This window comes from Colossoma macropomum, unplaced genomic scaffold, assembly GCF_904425465.1.
Source record: "Colossoma macropomum unplaced genomic scaffold, Colossoma_macropomum, whole genome shotgun sequence".
Lineage (NCBI taxonomy): Eukaryota > Metazoa > Chordata > Actinopteri > Characiformes > Serrasalmidae > Colossoma > Colossoma macropomum.
In genome coordinates this window covers 32,788,756-32,799,629 of record NW_023494785.1, presented here as the reverse complement: position 1 = coordinate 32,799,629, position 10,874 = coordinate 32,788,756, and positions in this window count along the sequence as shown.

The following is a 10,874-nucleotide window of genomic DNA, read 5'->3' as shown; positions in this document are numbered from 1 at the left end:
CGCTCCTCTATACACACACACACACACACACTCCTTCAGGAACGGTGTCGCCCTGTCTTCTCGCATTTTGTGTGTTTTCCACGCCAGGGAGCTCTCTAAAAGAGGCGTGTTTTCTTACTCCACCCGTATTCCGGATAACCCCGCCCCCTGCGCTGCGATTGGGTAGTAGTTCATTGTCAGAATCAGGACGCCGTTCATTGTAGTAGGAACCAGAACTCTGTGCCCAGCTAAAAATGACTTCATAAAATTTAGACATAACATTGAAACGACTTGTTTATTCTGTATTAACTATCCAGAGACAAGCATTCACTTATTCTGGCATTGTCAATATGTAAAAAAAAAAACTCAGTGTCTTTATTGTTCATAACATTGATGTGAAGTGAAACGTATTGTGTAGGAGTTAAGCCAAATATAACTAATTCTCTGTAGCCACTGTCTGTTTATTTGTTAATATTGTAGCATTAGTCAAGAAAAAGACAGGGGAAACACTGCATTGTAACGAGAAAGGTTTTTTATTGAGCTGACAGCAAGTGGAGAACTGCCACTTTAGGCAGCTAAAACGATGATAGCAGGCAGGTCACTTCTAGCCATACAATTCTACTTTGTCGTCAACAGTAAACCCACACAAACACCACCCATCCCAGCACAGAATGACACATGCAACACACTTCAAGCTAAAAACAACTTATTTACACTAAATGTCTCTCCTACTGCGAATTTGGCGTCTCCCAAGAGCCTCCTCACACGGCTGGTCTGCATGGCCACGCCTCCTGTGCTCTATCAATAGCTACACTATTTTCTTGAGACAACCAAATACACAGCTTTTTTAAATGATGGTTTCTGGATAACTGACACAACAGCAGCTTCAGTTTAGATTTTTCGGCAGCTGCCCCTCGGCAGAGTCCAACTGAGCTGGAACTGTGGGTGCTAGCTTCATAAAGTCAACATTAAAACTAGCTTGTGTGGTGGAAATCGTTTGGATTCAGCAATGCATAAACATGAACTTAGTAAACACTTACGATGCAACTAGCCTACATGCAATTGGCTGAGTAGTTCTGAATAAAAAAGCAGGTATACTGTAACTCTACACCAGGCCAGCATGCACGGTCAACAAATAACTTTGGACACAACACTGAAAGAACGCAAAATGAATGGTTATACCTGAGAATTTAATTGTTTACATTAAACAAGTAAACATTTCCAATAACTTTGGCCTTCTTTTGATGCCATAGTCATAATAAACTGCTTATAGTCTGTTTAGCTTAGTTGCTGAAATGCTGCTAGTTTTTCAGAGCTGACATTAGCCAATCTTACCCAACATGTCATGCTACTACTCTGCTAGTCTAGAACTTCATGCTAAAATTCCTCAGAATCAGCATTTACAGGAGTTTTTGATCACACTGGCCCTTATTCATCAAAGTTGCATACAGTCAAATGTGATCATAAAAGGAACGCAGGCAAATTTCAATTTTGTCAGTTTTGTTATTTATCAATTTCATTTTTGATGTATCTGTACAATTAAACTTATGTCTGGTAGGAGCGTGTGTAAATTTGAGCTTCATAATTTAACAACCTGAAAAATCTGCTTGATTTGCAGTTAACTAACACAAACTGTGTTCAATATCATCTATAATACCAATCACAACAACAAAAATAGAAAATAACCATAATATTAATCATTTGTGCGCATGGCAATACAGTACAAAAGTGCATGTTTCATGTAAATAAGATGAGAATTAGTTATTGGTAAGATGGCACTTGATTTTACGTACTAAAGCTAATCCCTCATTTGTGCTCAAATCTGTGCTTGTTTCCTCATCTTACTAAAGTTTAGATGAATCAGACATAGTTAGTTCGTATGTCATTATAGGCAGTCAAATCTGTGCTCTTTTTACAAAATTATTATTAATATTTATCTGAAATCATATCAGCATGTCTGTGTTGTACTGCAGAAGACTGAATTATGGTGGTATTCATGGTAGTATCCATGGTGGTATCCATAGAAACAGACAAAAATGAACCAATCAAAATTGTTGAAACTCACGTGTGATGTTTTTCTTCTGCCTGACATCAGTGTACTCAGACATCACTAGTGCGAACTAAGCCAATCTAGCTGCAGGAAGGCGGAGCTAAACAAAAATATGATTCTGAAATCATTTTTAAAGAAAGTGTTTGTTAATGTGTTACAGGTTAGTTAATATATTAATTACTATGTTAATTAGTATTTGTTACTTAATGTGATTATTATTGTTGTTATTATTAGTGCAACAGTAATAATATTAACATTTTAACAAAATTAATAGCATTCAACAGTTGACAAGTTTGAATGATTAGTAGACATAACAGAGCAGATTAGGTGTGTAACTATACGTATGCAAACTCACCTCCAGTGAGACAGCTAGCATGTAATTCTAATACTAGGTAGTCAGTGAAACCCCAGTGAACAATTTTTGTATCTTTATGATGAAAATCCTAGTAAATAGTATTTCTGCAGTAATAAACTAGATGTGGCCTGAGGGAGGAAAAGGGAGGGGGGCATCTTACCAAAGTCCTTATACCCTTCAGGGCTTCTTCCTCCAGGTTTACCTATATATTAGCCATGTTATTTACAGGTGTCCAGTATTATCCACAAAGAGCTGCCACCGCTTTTCATTCCAACAAAGCAGGTGCACGCCTGATCAGGTTGAAGACTGAGACCAGTTAATTTAACAAGTAGAATCAGGTGTGCTCCAGCTTATTTGGAATGATAACCTGCAGCCACACCGGCCCATTAACACGTGCTGTGTTAATTCATGTGTTCAGATTTAATAGAAACTAGCATATTCCAGGTGCTGGTGCTTACACCTTTCTCTTTGGTGAGAAATTTCATCTATTTTAGGCCAAAAGGAACCAAAAAAAAGAAAAATAGCAGCTATCAGACTTCAGTTTTAAAGTATTTCAGTTTTTTGTTTTAATGGTTTTTACTCTATTTTACTAGTTTTTTAGCTACTTTTACACTACTTGTGTTCTAATTTCATTAAAACAACACGCCACTTGAGTGTGACTACACCTACCTGTGTGTGTGTGTGTGTGTGTGTGTGTGTGTGTGAAATATGTGCCAACAACAGTTGCATTATTTACTGTCAGCAGGCTTTTAAGTGAGTTTGCAGCGAGTCCTGATGAAGCGGCCAAACACAGAGTGGCCAGTTTAGATAACAGTGCTGTCTTCTCTCCTCCTCTCTTCTCTTCTGTATACTTCTCGTTTCCTCTTTTCTCTTCTCTCCTTCTCCTCTGTAATCTTTTCTTCTCTTCTTCCCTCTTCTCTTTCCTCTCTACTATCTTTTCTTTTCTTCTCTTCTTCACTCTTCTCTTCTATTCTGTCCCACTTTTTGGTTTGTCGTCTCCTCTCTGGATCCAGGGCGACCTGTTTTTTCTCCCCAAACTCCCTGGCCTCAAAACTCATGGGTCTGTGCTGTTTATATCAGTGAGTGTCGGGTCCATATGTGTGAGAGAGAGAGAGACAGAGAGTGTGCACACATGGGTGTGTATGATTGTGTAACAGTAGCTGGTGACGGAGAGGTTGCAGAGAAACAAAGCTTTGTTTTTAAGGGCACTCAAGGTCTGTATGAGGTTCAGTAATTTCTGTCTAATTAAATATTAATCACTAAAGCGTACAGCTTGTATTTTATTTACACCTTCTCAGTATCTTGCATAACACTCACCATTAGTTTGTACTTTCACACTGCTTACTGAGAAATCTTCTCACAAAGTGTAAACGTACATTTCTAGAATGATTTTAAACAATCATTTTTATGTCTGGTGCCCTGTGGAATGACTGTCGTCTGCTTAAGAGAAGAAGCTAGTGAGAAAATATTATTGTTTTTTATAAGCATAATCCTAAAACTGCACTATGTAAGTTCACATGGCACAAATCCGTTTTTTTGTCCTAATGTGACTCAGATCTGATGTTTTCAGGGCTGTGTGGACACACAAATCTGATCTTTTCAAATCCGACCTGAGTCACTTTCATATGTGGTCCTGGATCGGATACGTATTCGATTCGTGGCCATGTGACCTTAATGTGAACGCTCAGATCGGAATTCATGTGCTTTTTTCCACTGCGCGTGCGCCATCATTCAGCGTTACCATGGCGGCAGCGCCGAACAGAAGTTAAAGCCTGTAAACAGTGGAAAAGTTAATCAGAGTTAATTAACTTCACAGCGAAGCTCGTTCTGACCGTTAGTTTGTTTGCTGATGATGCACGTGACGCACGCGATTCATTCACGTGACCTTACTGAGTAGGATGTGCGCATGCGGGTCATTTCAGGTCGCCGGGTCGTTCACATTAATGACAGATTTGAATCACTTACCTAAACGAGTGTGAACCATCCTGTCAGAGAGATCGGGTTTAAGCGAAAAATCGGATCTGAGTAATGAGGCTTGTAATGTGAGCGTAGCTTTTGTAACTGAGGTTGTTCTTCGGACCCCTTCAAGACGTGTTGTCCGAGGATGTGAGTGAATGATCTACTATTGTCATCATATCTTCATCAGTATATTGTTGATTTAGCATTTTGTCGCTGTCCAAACAAGTTATTTTTAATTTTTTTTACATCATTTGAGCACAGCAGATATGTTTTATGTCGTGTGAAAGTTATTTGAAAATGTCTTGTTTTTGCCTTCCAGTTTGCAGAAACTTGTTTTTCTGGACAGTGATGATTTGAGACTCTCACAAAACTCAACCCAACACCTCTGACTGTGAATTACTATTTCAGGCTTTACAGAGCAACTCGCGGCAGCACGTAGACACCATATTTTAGTGTTTTTTTCCCCTCTTGACTCAGTAATGCTACTTCTTTCAGTTTTAACAAAACAAATAGTGCAGCTTTATATACAAATGCGAAAAGGATCCGAAATTTGCATAAATCAAGTCCTAATGTTTTACCAAAAGATACTTTTAGGTGTCTAAAGAAATTAGTTTAGACAATTATGTTCAAATCATCAGTTTTTATGTTACTGATTGAAAAAACTGCAAGAGTTTTTAAGTAACCAGAGATGTGATGAACCTGCCTGGAAAAGACAAAACTACAAAAGGACGCCGCCTCCATGCTAACTAGCTATTTGGAAGGTTTGCCACGTGTACTGTCATTCAAACCACAAAGATAAGCTCCTGCCTTGTGCCGAATGTAATTGTCACTTTGACTGAAACTAGGTTCTTTTGCTGGGGAAATTTCTAAAGGATCTGGAGATGTTCTGCATAAAAGCATAGCCTCAAATCCCTTGATCTCATTGACTGGTTCAGAGTTTTTGTTTTTTTGACTCTAATCAACTTTAAGATTAAAAAATTTTAAGATATGGGTGACATATCACCACCACCATGTCAGTGTTACTGCAGTGCTGAGAATGATCCACCACCCAAATAGTACCTACTGTGTGAGGGTCCATGGGGGTCCTGACCACTGAAGAACAGGGTAAAAGGGAGCTAACAAAGTATGCAGAGAAACAGATGGACTACAGTCTGTAATTGTAGAACTACAAAGTGCACCTATAGAGTAAGTGGAGCTGATAAAATGGATAATGAGCGTAGAAACAAGGAGGTGGTCATAATGTTATGCCTGATTGGTGTATATATACTTGTATCTCCATTTTTGTTGTTTTTCAGTTTTTGACATAATTTGAAAATGTATGTTGCCCTTCACATTGTGTATTTTCATAACAACTGGTTCAAAAATTATGCTGCAATGACCTCATGTGCTGTTCTATACATTGATTTTTAATTAGACTTTCATAGATATTTATTTTTGCATTAGGAGGAGGAATGAACCTAAAAACAGATTCAAGAGGCTCCAGACCTCACCATATGCTGGTTTCTGTAGTGCCTGTTTAAAATAAAACCAGCTTAATGTTTATATACTATAAAGTTTAGGAGCTGCATTCTATCTGTGTGGTAACATTATTATACAGCAGGTCTCAGCAGCTCTCCAGAACTACGAAAGGACGCCACCTCCATTCTAACAAGCTATTTGGAAAGCCTGCCAGAAGAAAGCATGTTTTCTCTCCTTGGTAGCACAGAGATAAGCTCCTGGATTGAGCTGAATGGAACTGGGACTTTGAAACTAGGTTTTTTGAGACAAAGAAGGGTTTGGCCTGAAATTAGGGATGATCATGCTGAAGAGAAAATGTTCACTTCTGAGAAGTCTACTGGTGAGCTTAACATCACTGAAAACATGTTTAGTGACCTGAAGAAATTTCAGATGTATTTGTAAATGTTTGGACTAAACCAAACTTTTTGTTTACCTCATGTGTTTGTCTATGTGTTGGGTTTTAATTAGGCTCTCATAACCATTTATGGATTTTTGGGTTAGAAGAAGATATGGTTGGCTCCAGACTTACAGACTACACCATATGCTGGTGTCTGTAATGCCAGTTTTAAGTAATATTGGCTTTAATGAAGATATTGAAGCTATCATCTAAAAAATAAAGTCTTTGGTTAAGGAAGTTTCCTACTGAAGAGTGAAAGAAAGTGTGCTGGATTCTGCTAAAAGAGATGGAAATCCCAGGAGCTGCTCTATTTCCCTCTCATTTCCAAGGACATCACCAGTGATAAAATAATAAAAGCCTTCAGAAGCCCTTTGAAGGAGTTCTCCTCAGGTTTCCAAACACAACACTACATCTCTCACTGGAACCGAAACGCGGCTGAATGGCCTCCCATTATACGTTCATGTCATTGTAGCGGTTATGTAATTCGTGACACATGCTTTTTCTGTACTACAGAGCTATTTAAAACACGGCCGCGCCTTAAAACAGAACAGCTCCTTGAGCCAGGAAATGTCTTCTTGAATAATTGAAGACAGAGCTCGTTAATGTATAATAAACAGGGTTTTTCACTCAATCATTGTGTTAATCTGTTGAGGCAAGAACCATGTCTGGCTGGAAACTGTCCTGCAGTGCCCTTTGCAAGGATCTGTTAAGTTTACAGTATTTCTACTTTTTGTATTTATATATTAAGAACATTATATGAATTGTGTGTAGTGTTTCACATATACATATACAGGCATATGCAAAACTCGAAGAGATGTTTTAGAGATGGTTAAAGTGAAAATAAGTTAACAGAGAACACACATAAATATGACATTTTCAACAAATTTTAGTGCACAATTTCAGTTTCTTTTTAATTTACAATATCGGGAGAAAAATAGCATAAAATGTGCAAGAACTTTGGCACACGGCACAGATTTTATCATTTATGTAAAAATAAACAGTAATTGTGCATTAAAATGTGCAGAAGTGTGTTCTCAGAAGAGGATGTCTTAACTTACTTTCACTGACAAAATCAACAGAACGTTCAATTTTACCAGGGGAGTCCAAACCTTTGCATATGACTACAGTATTTTAGAGATGGTGAAAAAAGGTACTAAACTGTCACTGGGGTGGTACCTCTCTTGTCATTGTGGGTACGTCTCAAGAGTACGTCTTCTGTTCCTTTAATTAAGGAACATAATTGTACCGGAATCCATTGAAATTATATTTGTATAAGTTGTAATGACTTCATTCAACCAGTCTCATCTCCAGCCTTTTTTATTGTTGTTTTACAACATTAGGTTATGAAAAGGAACAAATATGCACCTTTCCTCTGGGGGAAAAAAAAAAATTATTTAAGGTACACAGTTGGACCTTAAAACCATTGTTTTACCTTTGAGGGTACATTTACATTGCTTGTACCTTGATGAATGAAAATGTACCTGCACAAAACCTTCATTTCTAACAGTGCAAAGACACCAAGCTCCAGTCCTTGAGGACTGAAATTTCTGTAATTTACTGCTCTGGAGCTCATTCACACATACACACACATACACACACACACACACACACACACACACACATTATATATATATATATATATATATATATATATATATATATATATATATATATATATATATTGTTGCTGTCAGAACAAAATCTCTTATCTCCATTTTTGTCATATTTCAAAATGTCGCTTTTCATTTACACGTATAAATTTCATGTTGAATGGACTAAAAGAAATTTCTTGAAAAGAAGTCTGGTTCCATTGACACTAAAAATAAATTAGGTTTTTTCCTTTTCCTGCATAGTTCTCATTTTGGAGATACAAGCTTTTGTTCTGACAACAGTCCTGGTGAAAATGCTTCTAATTTGCATGCCTTTCTAATTTAATACAAAGTTTGTTAGATTATCAACATAACAATTTGAGTGAAAAGTAAAGTATTTGAATGTTTACATGAATTTCAGAATTGATATTTGGTTTGTCCCCCTTTGCTTTAATGACAGCATGCACTCAAGCAAATCAGCCTCTGATCAGTAGATCTAATCCACCTTAGAGAGTTCTGAACACAAGCTCCAATGAAAGGAATAAAACAAAAAAAAATCTGACCTTTTTTACAAAGGCCTTAACATGATCACTGTCAAAAATTTGCTTTGGTTTTAATAGTGTTTCACTATTCTCTCACTTTTGGACTCCACTGTACATGTACACACGCATAAACACAAAAATACATTAAGGTGTTAATATATGACCTCACAATGAGCCTCATCATTTGGGAAATATTCAATCTAGGGTTAGGCATAGGGCATCATGAAATCTCCCATTTCATCATGATTCAATTTGACTATTTTGCTACAGTTCACAATTATTTCCAGATGCAAAGCACTTTTTGAACCTGGCCTGTAACTCGCACACTCACTTTCTCACTAACTGACTCACTCACTAGTCTTGCGGGGTCAGACTCCTGGGCCCTGTTTCAATAATGCTTTTAACATGCTCTCACCAACATCGACTCACCGTTTGGATGTGCGTCACACCTATGTTACATAAGTGGGCAGTCGTGGCAAAAGAGGAGGAGGGGACGGTGAGGAGTGGACTGTTCAACTGGAATGCATTTACCCTCAGCTAGGTTATCCTCAGCGTTCTAATCAGCTAGCTAGAAGATTAAAAATAACATACATTAGCATTTATGAATAATTGCTTTGTCTGGCTACAAACTTTGGTGTAGAGTTGTGGTGTATTGCCTTTCTTTTTGTTACCATCTGTGTAGCCTTTAGCATGCTAACTAGCGAGGTAGCAGACGAAAAAGATGAAGTTGTATCAGCATTCAGGTATAATAGATGAAGTAGATCTGCAACCTAAAGCTCAGCAAATCCAATGTTGTTGGTTTGAAATGTTAGGCATTTTAAAGTAGTTTATTGCTAAGGCTTAAAAGCAGCTTTGTCCGCCATTTTTTTGGGTTTAAAAATGGAAATGCATCAGGTCGCAATGATTTCTGGGCAAGTTCTTCTGCTGAAGTCAACACACTTTACTCAAAACAAGAAGTAATGGAACAGCCCTTAAGATGGCATTGGGAATTCCCACAATAGGAAATGGCAAAACCAAGTGGATGAGGACTTGTTAAAACAGGTATTGAAACAGGCAGGTGATCTCATTACAAGAACATCTAGGGACAACCTGGGATAAATGTAGGTGGAAATGTAGACTTATTAGGGTGGTTTTAGGGAGTATAAGGTTTGTAAAGGAATACAATGCTTTGTGAAGGCAGAGCTCAAAGTAGGTGCCCTCATCCACATTGTCTAATGGACAACAAGCCTGTCATTAGCCAGTGGATGTAACATAAGTCACTATGGCTGAGAAGTCCCCCCAAAAAACGGCAAATAAGCATGCAGTTATGTGTTGCATGTGCAGAGACACATTACATGCAGTAGAAGTACACGATAAAAGAATACATAAAAGTACACAGAACAAAATAAAACAACACAAGATAGAAGATTTGGGTGGGGGAGTTTAACAGGGGGCATACCCTTGTTTGGTGTGGATTTCATGACAATCTGGCACCAAAAATTCAAGTTAGGAGATGGTCCCACAAGATTACTCTCTCACTCCTATTTAGCAGGCTGAAGATTATCCACAAGGGGACACTATTAGCACATGATGCTTCACATCAATGACATAGTGTGTCCTTAATAAAAATACGTTGAGTTCAAAAACTGTTGACACTGTTGTAATGTATGAAAAATACCTGTTCATGATTTCTGTGATGCGATATACCCCAAAAACCAAGAATAGAAGACCACACATTGAATTTCTGAAGTAAAACATAAAATTTAATAGGAAATGTGCTTCTTTAGGATTACTGGAACACGAAAGAGTAAACATAAATTAAAGAATGGATAAACGTTGAGAATAAACATGTTAACACATTTGCACAAACACACAACCTCACACACAAAGGCTTAACTAAGACAAAAGCTTAACGAAAGTCAGCAAGCTAAAACTCGAGAGAGAGAGAGAGAGAGAGAGAGAGAGAGAGAGAGGTTGGGGTGAGAGCACCTGCAGGTGTTTTTCATCCCTAACACAGACTTGTTGAAAGCAGTTAGACCTTTATGCACATTCTATATCAATCATACAGATTGCATATATTGCTGATTCATCATTACAAATCACAACTACTATAATGCAGACTTGAATTTCAGAAACTGAACACAGTGTAATTGGTTAGATTCAGTTTACAAAGACAGTGTCCCTCATGCTCATCTTAATGATGTCATGCTTATCCTAATGAGAGTCACTCTCAGACAGGCCCAAGGCCTTGAAGGTTAAAATGCTCACTTTTCACCCAGTTATATAAAGACAGAAAAACCCAGCTCCAACTCTTGTACTACATGCCGCTGCCATGTCTGGTAGGACAGACTAGAGATGGGCATAAACAAGTCCTTATCTCATGTCACAGCGTTCTTCTCAAGGACCAGGTCACAGGCTTCGCAGAGAAACAGAGGCCAGAGAACTGTTATTCCTGTAGGAAATATATTCTTAAGCAAAATATTCTGTATTAAAAAGATTCAAAATGGATTATGGGAGATAATCTACA